Source organism: Natator depressus, chromosome 9 (assembly GCF_965152275.1).
Source record: "Natator depressus isolate rNatDep1 chromosome 9, rNatDep2.hap1, whole genome shotgun sequence".
Classification (NCBI taxonomy): Eukaryota; Metazoa; Chordata; order Testudines; family Cheloniidae; genus Natator; species Natator depressus.
In genome coordinates, this window is record NC_134242.1 from 29,854,085 (window position 1) to 29,881,443 (window position 27,359).

A 27,359-nucleotide genomic window follows, 5' to 3' on the forward strand; every position below is an offset into this window, starting at 1 on the left:
GTTAGTACCGTTATACAAGGCACTGGTGAGACCTCATCTGGAATACTGTGTGCAGTTCTGGTCTCCCATCTTAAGAAGGATGAATTCAAACTGGAACAGGTACAAAGAAGGGCTACTAGGATGATCCGAGGAATGGAAAACCTGTCTTATGAAAGGAGACTCAAGGAGCTTGGCTTGTTTAGCCTAACTAAGAGAATCTAAAGAGGGGAGATATGATTGCTCTCTATAAATATATCAGAGGGATAAATATCGGAGAGGGAGAGGAATTATTTAAGCTCAGTACCAATGTGGACACAAGAACAAATGGATATAAACTGGCCATCAGGAAGTTTAGACTTGAAATTAGATGAAGGTTTCTAACCATCAGAGGAGTGAAGTTCTGGAACAGCCTTCCAAGGGAAGCAGTGGGGGCAAAAGACCTATCTGGCTTCAAGATTAAACTTGATAAGTTTATGTAGGAGATGGTATGATGGGATAACATGATTTTGGCAATTAATTGATCTTTAACTATTCATAGTAAATAGGCCCAATGGCCTGTGATGAAGTGTTAGATGGAATGGGATCTGAGTTACTACAGAGAATTCTTTCCTGGGTATCTGGCTGGTGAATCTTGCCCACATGCTCAGGGTTCAGCTGACCGCCATATTTGGGGTCAGGAAGGAATTTTCCTCCAGGGCAGATTGGAAGAGGCCCTGGGGGTTTTTCGCCTTCCTCTGGAGCATGGGGTATGGGTCACTTGCTGGAGGATTCTCTGCACCTTGAAGTCTTTAAACCGTGATTTGAGGACTTCAATAGCTCAGACATAGGTGAGAGGTTGATTGCAGTAGTGGGTGGGTGAGATTCGGTGGCCTGCATTGTGCAGGAAGTCAGACTAGATGATCATAATGGTCCCTTCTGACCTTAATATCTATGAATCTATAATTCTTTCTTTTATGTCTTCACTCCAGTTTGTTACCGGGAAGTCTCTACATAAACAATAACATTCTCTACTATAACTTATCCTTGACTTCAGTTTGTACATAAATTTAAATTCTATGACACAGTGGTTCTGATTCTGTACTGCAGCTTATTTTGCTAGTACTTTGCATTTGCAGAGCAATGGTTCTTTGGGGAGCTCAGTGTGCTTTACAGTGCTAAGCTGGACTTACTCTCATTTTACTTATAAAGAAAGCAAGACATGGAAGGATTAGGTGACATGCCCAAGGTCTCACAGCAAGTTCATTAGCAGAGTGGGCAAGACACCCTTGGACTCCTCACTCCCAGGACACTACTGTAACCACCAGATCACCATGCTGTCACTACAGAGGATTTGAGCGTATTATCTACAAACAAGAAATATGAGGAGAAATGTTCAAAATATAAATTGATTGGAAATGATTGGGTTTGATTCCCTTACATTGGAGCGGTATTGGAGGAGGTCAGCTTTAATTTGTGGTTGGGGTTTTGTAGGGTACCTGCTAGTTGAAGTGTCCCAAGGGATACACTAAAACAGCACATCTCTAGGTTACAACCTAGCTACTTCTACCCCTCTTTGGGACTGCACTAGCCAGCAGTGGGTCACCTGTCAGAGTGGGTTTGTGCCACACTGCACCACTGTCACTCCCCTGCAGACGGCATTTCTGCAACTGGGACCCCATGTGCAAAGAACAAACAATATGGGACAGATGTATAGTTACAGTGCTTAATACACTACTGGAAGGCACTCATACTATGGTGATAAGCACGGTATAAGAACTTCTATAGAAAGAACAGAATAGTGAATCAAGTTTGTTATCTGTATGCTGGTGATTTTTCTTTAGTAGTTTTATTATAATTCCTTTGATTTATCATACACATAAGCAAAGTCAGTATTAAGGGCTTGATTTAATTGAATTTATGCTGGTGTAAAGCAGGAGTAAGTCAGCTGGTATGAAATGGTGTAAATTAGAAGCAGGTCCTACACTTGTAGTACATGTGTGCTTTAAGTATGATTCTTAATGTCTCAGGAAGAGGTTCAACACAATAACTTCAATTAAAGACATGAAAGAACTCAAGCTGAAATTTTACAAGGAACAGTCAGTGCTGTTGATCAATCAATATCAATAAAAATTGTCCAAAAACCTTATGGAGGACACACAGTGCAGAAGATGAGTTGCCAACAATTCTTCCAAACTTTGGTAAACAAAACAGAACTTAATGGTGACACCAGACTTCTTTCAATTATTAAAAATGTTCCAGAAGGGTTCCTCAGACAACTAGGATGAAATATATCAGTGAAGTTTCAAAAGAAATACATTTAAAAAAATGGAGATCCTGCCACCTCCCAAGAAATTAATGCAAAATTAAAGCTGGCTGCACTAAGCCTCAGGTTATCTTTCATCTTCAAAACCATGATGAAGAAGCCTCCCTCCCCCCTGGAATCAAACTCACTGTGAGCCGCTGGATAATGTCAGGATATCTGCAGATGCTGCTAGCATGTGACCAGACTGTCTGTTTTTCTCTGCAGATAGGAAGGCTGGTCTTTTGGTGACTATATTTGGCTTCCAGAGAACATGGTAATGGTGAATAGTGTACTTTTGCACTCAGATGTGGCAGGTCCATGAAGACCGGGACACACATGGACTCGTTGCTAACTGGTAGGTAGGTAGGAAGCATTGCCAGTGGGAGAAGGAGCCATTCTTGTTTCCCCATCTGCTCTCTCCTGGTGTTGGCTCAGGGGAACCTTTTCCCTATGTTAGCAGAATCAACACTGTGCACTGTATTTTGTGTGATTAAAGCATTCATAACCTAGAACTCTTTAGTACTGATTCTTTTTCGCATTTAGGATCAGGGAGGAATTTTTTTCCATGTGGTATATTTCATTTGTTTGTTTGTTTCTGGGATTATCAGATGAGGACGCATAATTGAAGGTTGGGTGTCTGAACGTGGCATGTTGGCTGCAGATAGGCTGATGGGAGCCCAGGTTAGAGTGGTCTGCCCTGTTTGGGATTAGTTCATTTTCATGGTGTACATTGGGCTACAAAGCCTAAAATATTTACCTTATTGATAACCGGTGTACCATGATTTGTAAGACTGGAACCCCTTGTGGTAAACTTGGTGATTGTGGCTTCCTTTCCCAGAAACTTGGACATGGGTTTAAGAATGTGGGTGGGGAGAACCGCGAAGGTGTGAGAAGCCCTCCTATCATGTATAGTATAGCCTTACTCCCTCACCCCACCCATGAATAAACCTGTCCCTCCCTAACATTTGCATGGTTTGCAAACTGTAGCTGTTGGGGCTATGTCTTATTCGTGTCCACGGTGCAATCTGTATGTAGGCTTTTATATTTCTAGGAACACAGATACCACCCCTGTGAAGCAATACTGCAGTGAGTTATTTCACTAAACAAAACTCAGCCTTTACTCTAGTTACTGCACGAGTGTGTTTTATTACCACATTATACTGAACAGTCTCAGCCATGACAGAAAAATTATAACATTTATACTCTTACACATGCCAACTGCCAAATGTGAGAGAGAGGTATCAGGTGAAGAATAAATTCTCCCTGACCAATTACGGTTTGAGATGCGCTACAACAAGTGGTTGGCTTTATTGAGAGGGATAAGTGGAATATTCCATCAAATATTTGTGTTGGTTCAGGGTACTTCCCTAAAGAATGTATTTTAGCTTTCTGCACTGAAAATTTCCTACGATTTGATGCTTCTCCCAATGGAGACGATAGGAATTTTGCCACTGAATTAATTGGAAGGAGGATTGTGACTCTTCTGCTTACCCCAGTGCTCCTTGTCTCATCTACTCTCCTGTTGTTGTCGTATGATGCCTCAGCATTGCTGTGTTCTAAGCCTGCTGTGAGGGTGCACTATCTCCTGGAACTGCTGAATCAGGGCTAAAAATCACGCTCATGGTGGTAGTGAGAAGCAGCCATGGTTACACTGTAATCAATATAATGTGCATTTTTCCACTTGCAAACCCTCTGAATTATTTTTCATATTCTGGTCTATTTTCAAGAAGATTCTTGCAAATGGGCCATATCAATGTACTGATTGGTACTACTGCCTTCTGGTTCTGTTTTCCACTGGCTTTCAGCGGGAGAACTTTCTCCAAACGTGAATTCCATCTGGCTTTTGGAGTGAATGATGATAAGATGGAGCATCAATAAGCACATTTGCAATTCTTGGGTATAGCTTCCACTCATCTTAATTTAGACAGAGCCTGTCTAATGTACAAGAACATTTTAAGATATTCTATTAGGTTTAGGCCAATTAAGTCAAATTCTGAGCCTTCCACCTCACCACTGAAGTTTAAACATTAATAGTTAGTTTCAGCCAAGTTAAACTAAGAGATTCTGAGAATGGGGGAAGCTATTGTGAAAGAAAAAGAAAGCTGTGGTAGCAAAGAGGGAAGATTGTCCAAAGTTGGCGTCAGATGCTGATCAGCGTGTCACATGACATATTGAAGTTTTTGAAACTTGCAATGAAACACAAGGGGCTGCTGAATGAAAATGAAAACAAGTATCTGAGGTGCAGCACAAGACGATAAAAGGAGGAACATCTGGATTTGTTTCTAGATCAGAATTTCCGTCCCCAAATGGTTTCCACTTCCCCTTTTGAAATATTTTTAAGCAGTATTTTTTTTGGGGGGGGGGGGGAAGGGTGTCGAGAGGAAGGAGAAGAGAAACTATCTGCTTTTACAATAAATTGCAAATAATGGTTCTGTACTGCTTTCATCCTGTAGGCCACTGACCAAAAGAAAATGCATCTCTTCGTTCAGCACTCTTAGTTCTCAAATTGTTTAATTCCTAAACACCAAGAAGTGCTCTGCATATCACTGATGGTTGACAGACAGTGGCTTGGGAAACACTAAACTAAGCAATACAAAATACTGAATAAAAATAGCACACCTCAGAACTAAAAAGTGGGTGGGCGGGGGAGAGGAAAATATGTACTGTAAAAGAAGCATACTAAGATTTCCACTCAGGCCCCAGTCACAGGCAGAGGAGTTAAAAGAAGCTTTGTCGGTTGTGCGTTGTGCATTGAGGACATGAGGTCAACTTGCCCATGGGCCAGTGGACATAGACTGAGTACCTAAAACAAAACAAAACAAAGGAGTTTATCCTACGAGACTGAATTCAGCTACATTAGCAGGAGTTCCAGCAATAATAATGCTAGTTTATGGATATGGCAATAAAACTGATAAAAGGTTCAGAAAAACTGACCTGAGGGAAGGTTTAAAAAAAACTGGGCATGTTTAGGCTATGTCTGTACTGCTCTGCTGTTTGGATTACGGTGGCATGAATAGTAGTGCACACCAAAGTGCATCCCTGCATGGGCACCATGGGTGTGAACTAAAAGGGTTCCTAGTTCAATATAATCCTGTTTGAAGAAGACTACGTTAAATGTGAACTAGTGTCCAAACGGGGGAGATACTGTGCAGCACTTTGGTATGCACTGCTATTCACACCTCCAAAGTTTGAACTGCAGGGCGGTGTAGACAAGCCCTTGGTCCTGAGAAAAGAAAACTAAGGAGGGGGGGACTTATATGTCTTCAAATATGTTAAAGGCTGTTATAAAGAGGACAGTGATCAATTTAAATTAGATATTAGGAAAAACTAACTTGAACGATCATGCAGTATTGAAATAAGTTACCAAGGGAGGTTGTGGAAGCCCCGTAACTGGAGATGTTAAAGAAAAGGTTAGACAAGTGTAACCCACACACCTCCTGGGTGTGGTGTTCTGTCCCATCTAGTGGCACTGAGACCACAGAGAGAGCAATTAATGAGTCTGCTCTACAGCTTTAGCTTATAGGCAGCTGGCTTTTAGCTCATGCTGTAGAGGCTCATGCACTAAGCGCCAGAGATCCCCAGTCCAATCCCGCCGGCCGACGACCAGGGTCTGTCAGCGTTACAAGTGGGAGTTCGTCCCAGATTTCAAGTGGGAAGACTCTGAAGCTCGGGACGTGGTTCCTCAGCTAGGGGAAGTATGTAACCCACACGCCTCCTGGGAGTGGTGTTCTGTCCCATCTCTTGGCACCGAAACCACTCAGAGAGCAATGAATGAGTCTGCTCTACAGCCTTAGCTAACAGGCAGTTGGCTTTTAGCTCATGCTGTAGAGCAGGGGTCAGCAACCTGTGGCACGTGTGCCAAAGACGGCACGTTAGCCGATTTTTAATGGCATGCTGTTGCCTGCCGGGTCCCAGCCGCCGGCTCTGCTCAGCCCGCTGCTGAACCCAGGCCAGCAGCGGGCTGAGCTGGGCCAGCGGCCAGGACCTGGGCAGGCAGCAGCGTGCCATTAAAAGTCCTGCCCGCCCTGGCCTGCTCTTCTCTGTCCCCCTCTCCCCCCCCCCCGCGGGGGCAGGGTGAAGAAGCTTGGTCCTGCCAGCTGCTGCTGCAGGGCAGGCAAGCTCCCCCCTCCCCCGCCTCTTCCCCCAGCATGCTGGGTTCCTGCCCCTCCTCCTTTCTCTCCCTACCGCCAGTCAGCTGATGGCCCTTGTGAGGGAGGGGGAGAAGCGGAGCCGCAGCGCGCTCCCTGCTCCGGGGAGGAGGCGGAGAAGAGGTGGGGATAGGGTCTTGGGAAAGGGGGGTGGAATCAGGGCATATCCCCTCCAGCCCCCTGCCGTAAGCTGCTCTGGGCAGGGGGCTGGGAGTACCCCCAGGACCCTAGCCCACACCCCCAGCCCTCTGCCCTGATCCCTGACCCCTGCACCCCCCTCACACACCCTCAGCCCTCTCCCCTGACTCCTGCACCCCCCACACATACCCAACCCCCCCACACCCCATGCCCTGACTCCTGCACCCCCTCACGCAGCCCCAGTCCTCTGCCCTGATCTCTGCATCCTCCCACGACCCCAGCCCTGACCCGGGCACCTCCCTCACACACCCCCAGCCCTCTGCCCTGATCTCTGCATCCTCCCACGACCCCAGCCCTGACTCCTGCACCTCCTCAAACACCCCCTCAAACACCCAGCCCTCTGCCCTGACCCCTGCACCCCCCCAGACCCTCTGCCCTGACCCCTGCACCTCCCTCACACACCCCCAGCCCTCTGCCCTGATCTCTGCATCCTCCCACGACCCCAGCCCTGACTCCTGCACCCCCCACACATACCCAGCCCCCCACACCCCATGCCCTGACTCCTGCACCCTCCTTACACACCCCCAGCCCCTTGCCCTGACTTCTGCACCCTCCTCACACACCCCCAGCCCCCTGCCCTGACTCCTGCACCCCCACACATACCCAGCCCCCCCACACCATGACTCTTGCACGCCCCACATTCGCACCCCCACCCTGAACACCAAACAGGAGCTCCTGCACCCCCCTCCCCCCACATTCCCACCTGCACCCCTCGCACCAAGTGGGAGCTGCCCAGGTAAGCACTCCACACCCATACCTCCTGCCCCAACCCTGAGCCCCCTCCCTCATTCTAGCTCCTGGCCAGATCCTACACCCCAACCCCCAGCCTGCTCCTTCACCCCCAGCCCTGTGCTCAGTGCACTCCCACCCTCAGCTCAGAGAGAAAGAGAGGAAGAGAATGGGCTAGAACCAGGGAGAAGGTAGATACCCACTCTATGCGGGCAGGGCTGGGATCCCAGACTGGCAGTGGGCTGAGTGGGGCCGGCAGCCAGGACCCTGGCTGGCAGGAGCCGGTGGACGGAACCTCAGACCAGCAGCGGGCGGAGTGGCAGTGGGCTGAGCCGCTCAGCCCACTGCCGGTCTGGGGTTCTGGCTGCCGGTCCCTTGCCAGCTGGGGTCCCGGCCGCAGGCCCCGCTCAGCCTGCTGCTGGCCTAGGTGAATGGAACCCCAGGCTGGCAGTGGACTGAGCGGGCCAGTGGCGTAATATCATTTTAATTTAATTTTAAATGAAGCTTCTTAAACATTTTGAAAACCTTGTTTACTTTACACATGACAATAGTTTAGTTATATAATATATAGACTTCTAGAGAGAGACCTTCTAAAAAACGTTAAAATGCATTACTGGCACGCGAAACCTTAAATTAAAGTGAATAAATGAAGACTCGGCACACCACTTCTGAAAGGTTGCCGACCCCTGCTGTAGAGGCTCATGCACTAATTCCAGAGGTCCCCAGTTTGATCCCGATGACCGGGGTCTGTCGGTGTTACTCAAGCACTGGTCAAGGACGGTTTAAGTGGACTGGGTCCTGCCTTAACATGAGGGGCTGGACTCGATTACCTCTCTAGGTCCCTTTCCACCCTACCTTGCTATGATTCTGACACCTACCTCTAATATAAGTAACCCTCTTTTCTTTTGTGGCAGCCTTGCATTTCAAACTCAAAACAAAATCTCTAAGGCACATAACGGCTGCTCAATTGATTTTAAGACATAACCATTCTGTTAAGCAAAGAGCACAAGTGTTGAGCCTTAGCTCAGATGTTTAAAATTCTTTTTGTAAGATTAAATGACAAAGATAAGGGGTTAGTTTAAAACAGCTTTAAAAAAAATCTTGATAGTCTCCCTTTCAATCTGTATTTTTCCACCCTGAAAAACCATGTGGTTTCTTAGGAAGAAGGGAGTGGTTTCTGTTGAGGAAAGAAAGTGCTTTGGGGAATTATGTGGCTAGCTAGGAATTTAAAAAGTAAGCTGTTGGGGTTTTCCTTACCATTTTGAAAGTTTTACAATACTCCGGTGGCAAGATAAGAAAGAAAATGTGACTTATTGCAGAGACTTTTAACTCTGCTATGTGAATGTTAGAATGATACTGGCATTATCAAATTTTTCCATAATCAAGGTAAAAGTCTGTAATCTCATCTAAGGTGCATGATATAAGAAAGTCTGTTCCCTTCTGGTTTGGTGCTTTTAATTTACTGTTGCTAAAACAAAACCAGTTTGTTTTAGGCAGTTGATTTAAAAGATTGAATCTGCAATGAAGACAATATAACTTATTTTTTAAATCTTCTAAATGTTATCTCTTTTAATGCATGTCATGCACATTACCCATTTAGAGCTTGATTCTGAGATATGTCCCATAAATTTACTTCAGTGAAAGTGAAATACACGTATCTAACTCTAAATAGATATATTAATTTCATCCTGTGTGATTAGTTGTTCCATTCAGCAGCACAAGTTACCTACACTGTCTGGAGAATATGACTGTACATGCAGCTGAATTAGTGTCAGCAGACAACCGCAAACAATCTACTAATCCTTTTTACTGTAATGGAAATAATGATGTTTCCCTGGAGCGAGCTGTGCAGATGCAGGATCATTCTGCCTGTGTGATCGACAGGGTCTGAGTAATCGTAACTGAAAGAAAGGAATCTTTTATAGTGCAATGGCAGACTCCATCTGGTCTCAAGTTCCCAAAAGGCTTGATGCAAGCAGTAGGAAGCCAGGTGCATCTCAGACTGAATGCACTGTAGCGTGTGTAACAGAAACATGTTTGATATACAATACAAATGCATAGAATGCTCTGTGGTATGTACATTTTATTTACTAGCTCTAAGAGTGCAGTGCTAATGTCAAAGTGGTAATGTTCATTGTGAGCCTCTCTTCTGGTGAAAGACAGATTGATGTTAGAAAGAGACCAAATGAAGAGGATGCAATTCCATGAATTTGAAAATATATGTGGAAGGAAATTCTAAGCTGCATATCAGACACTGTCTGAATGAAACCAAATTAGAGAACTGTGTGTGTGTGTGTGAGAGAGAGAGAAAGAGAGAGAGAGAGAATATACAGGCTCTTGTCCAATATGCTGCTGGGAATCAATCCCAATCTACAGAGCACCTGGAATTTGCACAGCAGAAAACTCAGTATTTCTGAGCCCAAATGTCAATGCCTTTGGAGGTGAGCCTACAAGCTGCTGAGCACATTCAACTCTCACGTGTTTCAAGCTGTACAGCACCTCACCAAGTCTGAACTTTTGTGCTTCTAGATTGAAAACCTACAGGATAATTCTAATTGGCAAAACAAACCTTGAGAAAACAACTAATATTTCCACCAAATAAAATAGTTTACTGGCTATTTTCTATATCATATTAAAATAACATTGGGGATTGATTTTTTTGAAACTTTTCACATTTTATGCAGTGATGCAAGACCTCTCTCAAGTTAGGATCACTGTTTGAGGGGGCCTGACTTGGAAAGATTTCATGACAATTACACAAAGACAAATGGAGCAATAGGGACAGATGATGCAATGGTGTGCTGACCAACACTGGTGTCCCAGAGGCCTTGCACTCTGTGTGCAAAGAACACACCCTGAATACTGCCATAGAACGTTCAAGTACTCTCAGACCAGATGCTAAAATCGGCCTAAATGTGGGAAGGAAAAGCTATGAAAAACTCATATCCTCAGCAAAATAATAATGTGCCGCTTCCAGAGTTCAGGAAGTGGTTTCTAAAGATGCGATTGAAGAAGGAAACATATCCGTTCCTTCAGCTAGTACCACATCTTGCTGACTGCCTCTCATGACTGAAATGGAAGTCTACAGTCATTAACCATGCATGTTTTTGACCGTGATGGAGATTGTGTTCTGTATTTGCTGTGTGCATGTGGCTGTACTTTCAGTGTGCACAGGAGCGTAGCAAATCTACTAACATTATACGCTGCTTTTCTCTATGGCCATGCAGACCTGGAGAGTTCATAGGATGCATGTTACTCTTGCATAACTGTTTATTTCCAATGTTTGCCAGGCTGCGCTGGAATTCCAGAATTGGCTTCATGGTTTGCAAGAAGCAGCTGTCGCGCCATAGCCTCAGAACTTCTAATGCAGGGTCCTGCACCTGCATAATGATGGAGGTGCAGCTGAAGCGAGCCTCAATGCAGTTTAGCCATAAGTATAGTCAAGCTCAAGCCATTTCAGACACCATGGTTAAAACCTGCTTTCTGTAAGTCTGAACTGGAGAGTGACTCTCAGTGATGTGATAATCAAAGATGCAGTCGTCCTCACTATGTATATGTGAAGCACCTCTCCCATAGTACAGAAATAGCACCTCCCCCACTGACAATCCTACAAGACATACTATTTAAAATTAACATTACAAACGCCAAAAAAAAAAATCCAAATTTGAAGACTGATATAACAGTATTGTCAAATTTTAGATAAAGCGTGTGAAGACAGGAGCCATTTGTATCTTCAAATGGTGTTATGTGCATCACCAGCAATAGTTGTCCTTTGTAGTGTAAAGCAGAGGGAAAAAGATGAAAATGAAATGGCAAAATATTTTGCTTTCTACTGGGAATAAGAAGTCTTTCTCCAAGAGCTCTTCCTCTCCCCAGGGTAAATGTTCTGGTAGCAGCTTACACAGCAGTTACCCTCAATTTCTCAGGTGCCACCCTCACATGCACCAGAGAAGCAGAGAAACCCGCAAGAGATAGGAGCAGTGGCCACCAGGGAACAGGATGCCAGTTATAGGGCTGACATGTACCTAGTTCTGTATCTCAAATGGCAGAGGAACTGTACCTCTCAACTCAAGCAGTTTACTCTGTTGTTGATTAACTGCTGTGCCTGTGATGCACAAAAAGGATATTACCAAATAAAGGCTAAACATGTTATACATAAGCATGTGAAAACATGGATTCCTTCTTTCCTCATCCTTTACCAGACCCATCAATACACTGACTAGACAAACTCTTCTCCTGGCTGGTCCAGCATAGGGGAGCAGATATTTACTGGGGCATTCTCTTCTGGCTGCAAGTACTGAAAAGTGTGGTGTATTTTAATGCCTTCCTGAATGGGAGCAATGTGCACACGCATCATCTGCTGGCCAGGTCTGTTCCTGATGGCTGTTTGGGTGGTTTACAAACCTTTAAAACCACAGAATGTGTCCTTTATATATGTGTGACCCAAGAACCTCTTAATGCCAACAGGCAAAGGGCTGGGGAGGAACCGCCCATGGGCGGCAGGTGAACCCCCACTTTAGGGAGGCTAACCCACTGGCCACTCCCCTTCCTCCTGAGGCCCTGCTCCCCCTGCACGCTGGAGTCCCAAACCACCCCACCCCTGAAGGCTCCCCTATGACTGGAGGAGCCAGGCCCGCCCACCCCAGCCATGCTGGGCTGCCACCGCCAAGTGCCAGTCTGGTCCCAGCTATGCTGGGCCCCCAAGCCACTGGCAGGGTCGAGCCACTGGCCCTTGGTGCCACCAAGCACCACCCACCCCAAGCATGCCGGGCCGAGCTGTTGGGTCAGCCCTGGCCATGCTGGGCCACCTACCCCCCGCCCCGCCAAGTGCTGGGCCAAGTCCGCGGCCACCCCAAGCGCCGGGCCAGGCCCAGCCACTTTAATCCTCCGCCAGACCCTCCAACTCACTGCTTGCTGGCTGCATTCCCTCCTCACTCCCACACCCCCGAGGAGGAGGGACACGGCGAGCAGCAGCAGGCGAGCAGCAGCAGACAGTGGGGGCCTTGGGGAAGGGGCAGGGGCAGGGCCGCCACGGCCCAGGTGTCCAGTGGTGCATTGGTGGCAGCTGCACGAGGGAAGGCTAGCCTTCCCTGGCCTATTATACTGCCTGATTCTGGTGATACATTCTGGTTCACCAAAGAATGTCATGTGAGGTCCCAAAGGAAAGCCACTATTACACTGGTCATCAATAGCATTGTGAAATGTACCTGCAAACACTACATAAAACGTGTTTGTGTGTGTATATTGAAAATATGCTCTCTTAGTTGGCCAGGGGAGGGGGAGAGATGGTCATGAGAAAAGGTGAAAAACAGGTATTCTGACAGACAAGATATGTTTAGCCATCTGTCTGTTTACATGCAAATTGAATATTGTCTCATTCACAGTAGGTCTCCTATCACCAGTCTGAACTGATGCCAAATGAAGGATTGAAAGACGCAGGACGAACAACACAGTGGGGGAGAAAAGAACCTCATTTTGAGGTTAAATCAAAGGTTTGCTTTACTGTATTTGAGGGGAAGAGAGGGCAGCCTTCACTGAGGAACTAAAAAGACAGCAATTTTGCTTCATGAAAAAGGCGTCTCAACCAGGCTTGGCTGAAAATGCTGACAATAACTTTTGGTGAGATAAGCTTCTTTAGCTAACAGAATAACTTGTTAGTTAAAGTTTAGCCTCTAGAAATCATGTTATGATTTTATTTTATATTTAACCATTTGTTTCCAATATTCTTACTCATACTTAAATCTCTATTCTTTGAAATAATCTTATTTTTGTTTTCACTAAAGTGTGTGTGTATGTATGTATATGTGTGTGTGTGTGTATGTATGTATATCTATATCTAAAATCAGTGCTGTGGTGTTAGGAATAGTTAGGAACAGGTCCTGAGTTGAATCTTACAAGCTGGTGTGTACTATTCTCTTGGGAACAGCAGGCCTGATTGTTCAGTAGATAAGGGGGCTGGACGCTTCCGGAAACACTCCAAGTATCTCAGACTTGTTGTGTGCCTATTGCTATTTGTTCAGAGACAGCAAGGCCTGTGTGGACCTGGAAGCTACTGTTTATGCTGCTAGAGGCTGTTGGTTTCAGGGAGCTGATCCAGAGCTGGCACAAATAAGACTGCTTTATGGTAAGGCCAGGTAGTGGTGAGGTGCCTCACAACCCAGTGTATCCTTGGGGAGTGTCACCGTGGGGGTATCTGCGGGACAGTAAACCAGTCTGCTCCTTGCCTAGCACTCTCCTATGGTTTGTGGAGGCAGCCTATCCTTCTATTTGCATAGGGATGGAAATCACTGGGAAGGCTCCTAATAATTCAGTCAACAATGTCTCCATATCCTTGTCACGCTTTTTCTGTGTATTTCAGTATTTAATTTAAAGTCCACACAGAAACCTCTTTAGAAAGCCTTACAATGCAGGTCTTACATTTGAGGGAATGCAAAGTAAATAATAATTTGCTGTTTGAAGTGTTTTTTTCATTGCTGGGTTATTGCAGACACAAGGGAATGTTACGCACACTTCATAAATAATACTGGAATCAGGTTACTAATCAAAAAATCAAGTAGGAAATCATTCTCTGGAGTGCACTATCAAGGATTATGGACCTGGCTGGCAAATTTGCCTCAGGTTTATTACAAGCCCAACTGGTCCATAATCTCTGTCAGTATGCTTTTAGGCAATTGTAATTGCTATTCTCTGTTAATGGTGATTTAAGATTTGCATATTACAGTTATACAAAGTCTCTCCAGTCTCCATTTAACTGGTCTTCATTAGCTGTTTCACTCTGTGTGCATTTTTTATTATGGGAGACAGGGTGGATAAAAATCAATGATTTTTTAAATGAATTTTTAATTTAATCAGATTTCTTTAATTTAAATTAAATACAGGTTTATTTTTTTTTAAAAAATCTTTGACAACCTATATTAAGGCCTTAACTTACTATAATTTATTAAAATAATTTAAATTAAATACAAAAAGTAATATTAAGCAGTGCATGTTTGTTGCCCTGTTTTTAAAGAGGAGTGAACAGGTGAAAGTCACTGGCTAAGCACCTAGAACCAGAGCTTGTTGAAATGCTAAACTGGCTTTTGATAGCAGCATGCCCTTCTATAGGTACAGAGAGAATATTTACTTCATTTCAGTTTATTCAATTACTTCAGTACAATGACTAGTTCTTAGTTTTGAATGAAACCCCCAATGGGGCATTGAAAAAGTAGAAAAACTTGTTTGCCACTTCCAATCTATGAATAAAAACCAGGTGTGAGACGGAGTGCTACTAGTTCTAAAATGCTGAAGGGTATGGTAACCAGAAGCAATTAGTTCAATTCATTACCTACAGATAAAACTTCTTTTTTAAATAAATGAGTTAGTTTTAAATGCAAAATGTTTTGATAAACTTTTTTTTCTTATGTATCCAGCACTTTTCAGGTAGGGTTAAATAATAATAAGAACAACTGCTGTTTTTGTGCATTTTTAATTGAATTTGTATTTCCATGCAAATAGAGCTTGGCACAACTCATAAGTAAAAAATTAATCACTTAGTAAATAAGAAATGCATCATTCATAATTTTCTAACTTAATAAAAATGTAAAAATTAAGAACCTGAATACATTTAAATTAAGCTATAGAATTGTGTGTATTAATATATGTATATATATATATATGTAGCCACATATATATGCATCCTCCTGTATAATGTAGCAAAAGGGCACACCGAATGTAGTGTAAAGGCTACATTTCGTTGCAAATCAACACGTTCTAATGGTTACTAAGAGAATCAACCTTTCTTTAGGAAAATAACTAAAAAGTACAAGTGCAAAACATGATTAAAATCGATGATTTAAATCAAGGTTTCCTGCTTGCTGATTCAAATCATGCTTACAGTTGCGTTGTTTTAAATCAACCCACCCTAATTGTGTTTTTTATAAAAAAGAGACTTAATGAATAGGGTGTTCTATGCCTTTTTGAGACTTCCAGTGGCATGACATAATGTAAAATTCTCTGTAATAATAAAGCTGGGTGCACAGGAGCATAAAAGAGTCAAACAAATTTCAAAGGCCCCAGAAGCCAACATCCCCAGACTTAGACTACAGGGAAAGTTTCTGAGAGGTCCTAGGACTTGAAGGCCCCAAGACCTTCCAAGCAGTTGCAAATTAAGTACAGATCCTATTGATTTATGGATCTAAGTTGTAGCTGGAAAGTATCCAGGGCCCAACAGAACTTAAATTCACAGATCAGTCTGGGGAGGGAAGCACTGCTGGAGAAAAGTGTAGGTAGGAAGTTAGGAACCAGGAAGACTTGGGTCTGTTTTTGGTGGCCTCTTGACCTAATGGTTGAATTTATTGCAATATTTGGTTATGAATAGGTATAATCTAAGACATTGCATGTCTATACTCTATGTATAGTACGGTAGGGGGCTAAAGTCCAAGCTGGGTCCTGCATACGGGGCTGCTGGATTCACCAAAGAATCACAATGTGAAGAGACTAAAGGTGGATGATAGATAGATGTAGCATGAGCCATTACTGCCACAACCAACATTGATTACTTTTTCAGTGGTGATCCTTGCCTACTCAGTCTGATGTTGCCCAAGTCTTTAAGACCACTGTATTCCCTCTCTCGCATCACTACATTATTAGGACCTAGAGGCTTGTGTGACTTGGCTAAGACAGAATAGTGTTTCACCTTGCAACATCAAACCTAAGGAGATACTTACAATATATAATAATGGCATAAAATAGTGTTGAGCTTATTTTTCTATGGAATGGACAATCACCAAAAATTTTTAGGATCTGTTGGAGAGGAGGTTTGGTGTCAATTGATGCAGAGGGAGCATGCTCATGAGATTACCATAGCAAAAGCAGGGTTTCTGAGGATTAGCATTGAAACATTGGGTTTTTGTGCAAATGTCCATCCTCTGCAAATACCGAGATCCATGCAATTTCCTGATGGATCTCAGGGTATCAGTAGGTGAAGGGGACCAGATACCCTGCCTGCTCCATGGAGAGGAACATCCAGAATGATTTGCAGAGATATGGCAGTAAAACTTATGGAGTTTCTTTCTTCTTGCATATTTTCTTATGGAGAATGATATGGCCGTAAGGGGGGTTTTATTAGTGTTAACTCCTTCCCAAACTGCCAGAAAACATACAAGACGTATTTCCTCAGCAGTGTCTAGGGGAAAAACAAAAACAAAAAACAAAAAAACCCTCAAATAGATGGAATACCAAGATGTAGTAGGCACACTCAGCAACCTTGGAAGTGCAATTCATTTCATTACTTTCCTGAATGAATTGTGACAAGTAAATTTTTTTTTAACAATGAAATGACTAGAGGGTGGTGGTGGTTGTTTTTGTTCTTTTTTCAGGAAATTCATCATTCATTATTGTTTGCTATTATTACTGTAAATAGAAACTTAGTTGTTGATTGCTTGTTATCTTTCGGTTTCCCTTTTGAATTAATCATTTGGAGACATCGAGCCTCTTATTCATTGTTGAAAATCCTAGAAAATAGCAGTGGTCCAAGTCTACTGGCATATGGTTTTCAGATCCAATATTCTTGATGAAGTAAAATTTCTGGGCATATTGGTCTATTAAGAGCCAGTAGAATTGAACTACTGACATTATATAAATTATTGTATAATGAACAACTAGTATTTTTTCTGTTATATCAGTAAGCCTGTGTTTTTCTAATTTATTTCTAGCTATGCTATGATGAAACCGTCTTAAATCAATGTGTTCTAGAAATAAGTCTGACACTGAAATCAAATAATTGTATTCCAAAACTGCCTTTAATACTGTGTTGTCAAGAATTAAACAACACGCATAAAGCACAAGAGTTAAGTGCATTGGCCCTAGACATCCACAAATCTCTAAAAAAAAAAAAAAAAAAAAAAAAAAAAAGGCGCATTCAAAATCTAGATCCAGATCAGGATTTGAATTATTTGATTTGGACGTGTCACTAACTACTGCTTTCTGTTGGGAACTCTTGACCGCCTTTGCACTTATGATCCATAGACTTCAAAGCACTTTGGAAAGGTCAGGAATAATATTTTTTTCCAATTTTGAAATGTAAAATTTGAAAATAAATTGGGGAAAAATTTAATTTTCCTTATTTTTCAACCCACTGTAGAGCTGGTTTTAATGTTGAATTTCAAAATATGAAAAATTTAAGAGATGGAGAAAGAAAAATCACAATTTCCCCCCTTTTCAACCAGCTCTACTTATTATCCCTGCCCTATAGAGAGGTTAAATGGCTTTTTCAGTGACACAGAGTGAGTCAGGGACAGAACTTAAGACTTCCAAGTCCTTATTCCACTTGCGTCTATCTGCTCCAAGGTTTAACTATTTCCAGTCTTGCAGGTTCTCTTCCTGGCTTTCTTTCCTGTGGCCACGTTTGAGTTCTGTTCATTAGGCTGCTTGATTTTGTCAGTCAGTGGAAAATGTTTTAATATTTAGCTCCCTCCGTATTGATTTGCTTTCATTTCATGTTTACACTGCAAGATAAACGTAGGGAGCCTAATCCTTATTTCTTTTAGTAATACTGTCTTTCTTCCTACAATGATCTGCAACTTGTGGTTGGCTTGTTTGTTTGTTTGGTCATTCACAAAAAAACATTAACGTTCAGAAAACCACTGCAAATATAACATCATCATGGGATAGTAGAGAAGACAGAGCTCTGGGAGTGGGGAGATCAGGATTTCATTCCAGGCACTCTTTCTTACTTAATGTATATGACTTGAGCAAATCCCTTAGGCCAAAATTTACAGGTGTAATGCTTAAAGTGAGACACCTAAACCCATATTTAGTCACCTTAATATGTGGCTTGACTTTGCTGAACACCTAGAGCTCTCATCCAGGTCAATTAAAAAAATGCAACAAGAATTAAAATATTTTGGGACAATGCTTTAATAGTTTATGCAATGTACATTTCTCAATTTGCGCAGAGTTTTTTTGACAGCTCCTAATACTTCCTGATCATTCATCATGGGATCTGCATTTTACAGAATGGATATATCTCTGAATCTTTCAAATAATTTGTGCACAATATACCTGTTAGTGTATTCATAATACACTAATGCATAAAAATAAAATCAACTTTAGAAGATCGTATGGTCTGTCTTTTCTCTAATTATAACATGGTTTATGTGGAATGTAGTAATGAAAATGCATTAAGTGTCAGTGTCATTGCTGTAGTGGAATATTCACTGGATCAGGTTTTTACTGGAGTTTGGCATACAGGAAAAGCACTAACCCTGATGAGAAGCATGATAAAGTATACTAGTCTGTAGGATTCAAAGGAATCTGAGCACCTATGAAAGTCAGGTCACCTGGTCAGACACTCACATCAGAAAATTCTGGCCTTAAACGTTTGGGCCCAATCCTCTCCCCCAGCCAAGGCCCCTCAGCATGACTCAAGAGAGAATTTGGTGCAAAGGTGGCTTTAAGCCACCTCAGCACGCCTACACAACTGGAGCCATTATCCTTTAGTCTGATCTCCCAGTGTAGTTAAAGCACACTGAAGACTACTTGTTGCCAGCTACAGATCACTCTTGGGCAGAGAGGCCCTGGCCATGTCTCCTTTGGTCTGGCCAAACTCTGTGCACTGTCTGCGGGTGGAGGGGGGGGGGTGATACTATACAGAGACCATAGATACTCACACACCATTTAGAATCCACCTACACTGGTGTGTGATCCTCTTGAGGCTGACTAAGCTGGTGTTATGGTAATTTTGTGCTAACAATGCAATGCAGAGCTACATGCTCTTGCATCCCCCACTCAAAGGTATGATACTTTGCCCTACTTTGAAAAATACTTTAAGATCTGTTAGCCCTGACTGAGCACTCTTCAGCTAAGTATTATTTACCCTTGGGAAAATAGTTCATCATTTTATTAGCCATGAAGAACTTATATTTTCCAATAATTTTACATTCCTTGATAAAAAATAAATTGACCAAATATAGACTTGGTAAACTATCTACAGAGTCAAAGTACAGAATGTAGCAAAACATTTTATAACAGGCAAGAGTATACTCAGATATTAATTACATATGCTAATAAGAATGAAAATTAGCTAGAGAGTTCAATTTATGGACTGCTGAACTCTTTTCACCATAATTAATCAAGGAAGGCCATATAACCAAGTATTATATGAGTCTCTTATGATGCTAGTCATTTTTTTCATCATTAAGATTTCCCAAGCCTTCATTAATAAACTTAGTAATTGGCTACAGGAACAGCCCTGCACCATACTGTATAGCACTTCAGGATTCAAAGGGCACCAGAGACTGAATTTAAAAGTTGTCTCCTGATTCAGCAGACCTACCACAGCAGAGGTTTCTGATGGAGCCAGGGAATTTCTTTAAAGAACTAAAGGACTGCTAATTTTAAAAACAGATGTGAGTGGCCACTATGAAATCATTTCCTCCCCATCGTGCTGATTAGCCAAACAGTTTGTGCTACCGTCTCTTGAACAGATGGTCTACAGTTCTTTTATAAACTCCCAGAGCTGCTGCAAGGCAGAGCTATTTACTTCTGAGGTCTTTCAAAAAAAAAAAATGCTGGCAGGTTAGGTATGCTACTTACAAAGAAACACATATTTTCCCTCAGAGAAATATTTGTCCCACAGCCTCATGCCTTACAACTTTCCTTTGTTTCCTGGAGTAAGTCCCAGTCTTCAACTCTAACTTCTGCTTTATTAGGTTAGTCTGCCTGCCAACAGTGGCTGATGTGTTTTATTGTCTGCCCACTGAGCCTCATTGTGTGTTTGAAAAGACAATCTTAGGCAAGCTTCGTTTGTTATGACAGTATGTCAGTGGAACACCTCTGATATTTTCAATCTGCTTATGTTTCCCTGGGTATCAAAAGTTTTATTCTTCCAATGACTACACAGAGTTGGTTCTGATATATTTGCCCCTAAATATGAGTTAATTGTGGGAAGTTGCATCCACATTTTTAATGAGTTTGAGCATTCTTGATGTGGGATAATCCAGTGGTCAAAAGCTGTAATGTTAGACAGCACATGAACGTTCATTATATAGCTCATTTTCATTGTACTGTATACAGCCTTTGTTTTTGGTTGGGAGAGAGAGAGAACAGTCTCAGGATCAGGTACAAGCCTTCCTTAGGGGTAAAAATAAGCACAGTGTTAAAGACTGCTAATTTTTTCCTTGTAGTAGAAGACAATGCTGGAACTGCCATCATTGCCGCAAGTTCAGCCTTGTCCTGTTGGATGTGACTGAACATTTTATAAACTGAGCATTTATGTTACTGTTTGGCTTTGTTTTGTTTTTCTGCCATGTGTTTTGGTAGGACAGCCTTGAGCTGACAGTGTATCAAGTCAGTTCCAAGTCAACGTTTACTGTCTTATTTTATTGTTCTAAAAATTATGTTACAAGTATTTAGTACCAGTGAAAGTCTAATAACTTTGGGGCTAAATTCAAGGCAAGGGTCTAAAGCAATGCAGCCAGCAGAGGCAGAATTGACTAGTGGAACAGACTGCACTGGTACAAAGTTGCTGCAACTGTATTTGTTCTGAAGAGACCTAGTGGGCAAACACAACCTCAAAAATGGGAGACTGTGGCTAGGAAGGGGTGGCAAGGGCAGCTTTTCTCAAGCAGCTTCCACAGCTAGGGCTGCACTGGTGGGCCACACAAACTAAAGCTGCTCCCGTAGTCTGTGGGGTGCTGCAGTGGTAGTACTACAGTACTCACCTTCCTGAGTGCAGGGAGCCTGACTGATACAGGACGGTAACTGACACCTCCCACCAATGATTTATTGACTCTGGACTTCAGTTTAAGCCAAGTATTGCACAGGTGGAGCCCATGTCATTTTCCTCACACCCCTATAGTTTGACCATCAATGCTGCTGCTATTTGTGTCCTGTGTCTGCCATGAGCCAACATTGAGCCAAGCGGTGGGGTAGTTTTGCACTGGGATGTGCACTAGGATATCTCCATCATACTTGTTAACACTTCTGACAAAATCCAGCACTCAAACCCATGATTCCACTTATGAAAGGCTGCCCCTCTAGTTCCTCTTGCCCACCTGTGAAACTGTCCATTAGCCAGAATGGTCTATTACTGAGTTTCTTGCACATCTGAGACTGTCCTCTACTGAAGACAAGAGACTGATGAGTGGGACTTTGGTCTGACCCAGTATGCCCATTCATATGGGCCAAAAATCTTAGACAAACAACTAATGTAAATTCTTGTTATCCTAGAAATGAACTAGATTTTAAAAAAGGAAGTATTCCAACCATTGTTTTTTCTCTCTTGTTTTTATAATGTAATGTATATACAAGAGACATTTTCATCTTCTCATATATATATGGATGCAAAGAACTTACGCCCATGAATGTTAATATTCAACACAAGATGTTATCTAATTTGACTTGCAATCATTTTAACGAGAGAATAGATAAAGGTTTTCCTAGAGGTAGCTTATGCTGCATGCTGAATAATAATTTGGACTATTGACAGAGTATCCCTCTACTATTTATCAGGGGGCTAATTTGATCAGTGCTGCAGCAGTCAGATGCCTGGGGCTTCTCTAGAGAATTTTGAAAGTGCTGGTTTGGCACAGTAGAAGTTGTAAATTTAAAGAATGTGATCAAACTGAAGATACAAGATATAGCTGTACTGAAACATATGCAGACGTGCTCTTGCTTTATTCTTACAATGATTTCTGAGCTAGCTGGTCTCTCCAGGGTCTGATTTAAGTGCAGGAGCAGCAAATAAGCCCAAGAAATATTGCAAAGCAGTGTTAGGAGCTCCTACCTTTTACTAATGTTATCAAACCAATTGAGAGAAAAAAGCATGTAACTCAACATAGCGAATAAAATATTCAAACAAAATAAATCCTTCTGGATCTTGGCAACCAAGAAGCCTGAAATTCCTCATGTAAAGGCATGCCGGGAGATTCTTATGAAACATACATTTGTTTTACTACTGTATACTGCCTTTTGTGTTTGAGGAATCCCATAACACCTTACAAAGGTAACAGTGAGTTAGATACTGAGACTGGAATGACTGACAAATAGCAGAGCTGTTAGCCTCTCATCAATAGATCACATAGACCTGGGCTATATACTACTCTTGTTCTCTAGCAGATCTCCTCCTGACACTCTTAGAAGTGGGGAATCAAAGGAAGTTAGGTTTATTTTGGCAGTACCTGTCAGGTGCTACAGATATTTGGACTGGGGTTTCTGTAACCTGTTGGGCTGTGTGTCCAAGATGCTGTGTCTGATTACTGACTATATGTATGCCTGATATCTCAATACCTAGTCCTGCCTGGGAGTATTTAATAACATAAAAATATAGGGCTCCGAGCCTCTCCCTACCAGAGAAGACCCTTCTCTGTGAGTTGTGTTGTTCTAATTGGGCCTACAAATTTACACTTATTGTGAGTTCAACTGTAAAAAGCAAGTGAAAGTTTATACGATGTCACAATAACCTATAACAACAAATGTTGATGGGAAAAGGTAGAAGACAGACTGAATTAGTCTAAACAAAAAGGCCTACTGCTATATCTCAAGGACTGCATTAATATCATGCTTGGTAAAAACAGAAAATGTGGAATCAGAAATTAATGAACGAAACCTGGTGTGTTGACTATCAGTCCTAGTTGCTGAACAAAATAAGGAGATGATGGACAATTTCACCGATTGCTCCCTTTTTGGGTCCTTAAAGAATGAGACTTTGTGAGGGGAAAAAAAACCCCAAACCCCAGACATCGGCTTCTGAAATGAGCTTCACAATCATGGCTGCCACCATCTGTTGGAAGCCCCCGCTTTCGTGATCCTAATCATGCAAGATGGCCAGACCAGACCAGATAGAGGGAAACAGATAACACTGACACCTCTATAGCTCAGGCTGAATCCCAAACACCACCTGGGATGGTGGTCGAATGGAGCTGGACTATCATGACAGCAGCAAAAATAACAGCCACTCCAGCCCATCTCAACTTTCTTCTTTTTTTTTTGTCTCTAAAAGGACAGTTATTACTATCTTTGATACCCCCCTAAGAGACTGCCAGACAAAGGGGAGGAGGGGGTCCTTCTAAAACTCTCTACAGCTAAAGGGAAAGGGACCAAGAAATGTTGTTAAAATGAAAGCCTTACTTTATAATTTCAAATGTTTTAAACTGTTTTCTTTCTTTTCTGTATCTTTAATAAAAGGTTAAAAGGATTTTTAATGGTTTGTTTGCCATGGTGCTAAGCAGCTTGCAGTCTCTGAATATCCAAACGTGACCCTTGTTTAACACAGTTTAATGTTGGACAATGATTGGGTTATGGTTAGTACCTTTGGCCCATATATTTCATCTAAATTAATAGAACAGTTGGAAGAACACAGTGAAAGCTATGTACAAATGAACCTCGATGTCTCTGGCCTCACACTAGCTGCTATTCTTACAAGGAGAAGTTATCTTTCCATACTGCTGATCACTGAACACATTTTCTCATAGACCATACACATCCTCTGTTCCAGCATCTGAATCTGAAATTAATTAATAGAAGCAGGAGTTACTAATTGCTTTGGAAAAGTCTATAGGATGGTAGTAAAGTAGAAAAAGGGCTATGTTATCTCTTCCTATGGAAAAATCCAAGAGAAAGGAAATTACTAAAAAGAAAATACAAGTCAAGGAGTACCTGCCTATGCTCTCTTCCTATGAGGATGGAGTTTGCAGAAGCACGAAGGAGGCAGGTGGCATGGTCTTCAATGGCTGGCCTGATGGAGCCCAAAGATCCATGGAACCTAGGTCCGAGAGGACTTGCTGTTCTGCGCTGATATGGGGGCTGACTTTCCCCCTCAGGAGCTGTCCTATCCTGGGCTCCCCAGCTATGCTTTTTCAAAGGGTAGATGCCATACAAGGTAACATGGAAGCTCCCTGGAGTATGATTACCACCAGTACAGATTTTTGCTTAGAAATGTGAAGGTTCAGAGACAATTATACCATGCAGGAAAGCAGCTTCTAGACTTTAACCCAGTCTGTCCTGATTGCATCTACTCAAAATTAGCAGTGCTAATCAGGTGATATTAATTTAGAGTGTTGCTGGGGAAGTCACAACAGAGGGGGCAACATATTGTGTAGTCTCTACCGCAATCTCCCATTCAGAAGTCAGAGGGTTTTGTAATTTTATAATTATTTTCACTACGCTGATAGAAGAGTATTTGACCAATTGGTCCAAAAATAAATCAAACATTCACTAAGAGGAGTTAGTTAATATTACTTGAGATGAGGCATTAGTCTCTTCTGATCCTGCTGTAACCCCACTGAAGTCAATGAGTTACACTGATCTCTCAACCCCCATGCTTGTGTCCAAACAATCCAGGGATGCTGGATGACAGTGGAAGTCATTGTCACATGCTGAGGTGCAATCCACACTAGTGAGTTGTCACCACCTGCCCTGCAATCTTGGGTGCCTCACAAGGCTTTGTCATTGTAGCTTCCAACCTGGGCTGCCCACAAACAGGCTGCCAGTACACAGGCCACAACCTGAGTGCCTGTGTATAGCTGTAGCCCTGATCTGGTAGCTCTGACCTCAGCTGCCTGTCAGCAACACTCATCATGCTTTGGCTTCCCCCAGCGTCAACATACTCCCAGTCCCAATTTTTCCCCAAAAACATGCACTGTCCTGCACTGTCCAGCCTTCTCCTGTAAAGTTCAGATCTTAAGGGTCCGTTGCCTCTGTAAAGGGTCCATATTCAACAATTTGCTACTTTAAACTGAATTGTTTAGTAACTCCAGTTAAACACATCACTGGATTTGTTTAGATTAAAAATAAAGCAAGCTTATTTCACTATAAACATAGGTTTTAAGTGAGTACAAGTATAAGACATTAAAGTCAGAAATGGTTACAAATGCAATAAAATTAAAATGCTTTTTAGTAGCTAAAACTTAACAAGCTAGACTTGGTTCATGGTAAAATCCTTACCCCATCTTCCCAGCAACATGGCAGATCAGGGTCTCCCCCCCACTAGTAAAGGACTAGTTCCTTTGTCTTCTTAGGGAGAAAGAGAAAGAAAAGATAACCAGGGGTGTTTTTGCCCCTCACTTTTATAGTCCAGTCAACCTTTGGAATGCATTTTCCTGAGGGTTACCCTTAGATAAAGTTCATTCCAGCTATGAGGAAGGAGTGATGGAGTCTCATGGTGAAAGAGGTTCAATGGTGTTTGCTAAACTGCAGCGTGAGCTGTTCCTGCCCCGCTTTGTTGCCAAAGAGTGGCCACTTGAGAGCTACTTGTCAATCGACTTTGATTACACATGGTTAGCAGGGCCTTTGTCTTTGAGAAACAGATTTCTCCCCTTCCCAGACTTGTCTGGTTAAACACATTTTAGTTGTAATCTTAGTTTATGTTCATAACTCTTAATACACATTTTGTACATACATTACACAAGAATATTAATGATCAGTGTATTCATTTTTAAATGATACTGCAGAAGGCAATTTTGCATAAAGATTATTACAGTAGTGTACGGGGTGGGGATACAGAGGTACTTAGGGTTATAGCCATGTCCTCTGAGCTTTCCTAAAGAGAATCAAGTTTCTATAGCCGCCTCCAGTCTATTCTAATGTCACTTACATCTACAGCACCTGTGGATATGCCATCACTTGCAGGTCCAGCACCACTAAAGTTCTGGGACTCTGGGGAGACTGATGTGAGGACTTGTGCCTGAATCTTAAATGGTTGAGTTTAGGGAGGTAACACACATACAGAGGAGAAATCTTGTCACTGTGGCAGCAGCGGGATTTTTGGCAGCATAGCCAAAATTGTTCTGCTACACAAAGATGGCTTCTGCTATCTGGTTGCAGAGGAACTACAGAGTATAAAAATCTATGTGACATTACACAAGGGCCAGGAGTGGGTAGACAAAGAATGGAGACAGAGAATCTGCCAATGAAAAGATCCTTCTTCTTCTTTCCCCTTCCCCTTGTGGGGGTGGCAGGACCCTGGGTACTATTTCTGTTCTCCCTCCATGTCCCCAAAACATCAAGCCACGTCCTATGCAGGTTACTTGGGCTGAATATCGACCCTTAATCCTAAAATTAGAGGAATTTCAAATTATTGTATACTGTATATTTAGACTGGGGGTAAAGTCTGACCTTTCCTTTGGAAGCAAGCTTGCTGGGTGGAGAGAATGATGATTTTCGAGGCAGTCTCCTCCATAGCAGTTTAGAAGCAAAGTGCACGTAGTCTGTGAGGAATTCCAGAATGTATTAGTTGTGGGTAGGAAAATGTCTTTTACAAGAACCTCTTGTGACTCACCCTGACAGGAAAAAAGCTTGAGGTCAATATCTGAGCCAAAAGGCTGAATTTGGCAACTATAACCTTTTGCCAATTTCTGAACCATAAATGTACATGTAGTAACTCTTTCTGCAGACATGTCAGCTCATTAAGCCTCCAAGACACAGAAAAGTTTCCATTTCTAAGGACAGATCATCAAGTTGTACCAAACACCACAAACACAGCTCTTTGATGAAATTGTATGGATGGATTTGCTCAAACTTTACAATATATATTCTGCATAATCCTCAAATGGAAGCGAAAGCATTAGTGGCAGACAGCACTCTTTTATTGGCACTCTACATTTTTTCATTATTGTTTGTTTTCTGAAATGGATTAATGATTATTCTGTTCCTGTGACCAGAGAAAGACTGAAATCCTGCAGATCCCCAGTGAAGTAAAAATTTTAGAAATCTTGCAAGATTCTTCCCATCTTGAGTGTTTACATCTTGCAACATTAGATACACTGCGAAGGCTTTTGGTGCTATCTATGGCTTTGATCCTACATGCTCATACCCACAGACTGAGAAATCCCATTATTTCTAGAAAATTAAAATGTCCTGTATTCTTCTTATAAGTACTTGTGTGCTATCTAAAGCTCCAATCTTTCAACTCTCATGAATGGGTAAATTCCTCCCCCTCCCCCCCGCACCTTACATAGCATCTAATGTCTTCATAATGTGTCTATCCTCAAAATGCATACATATCATTCAAGAAGGGGGAAGATAAAATCCAAACTCTAGCTCGATCC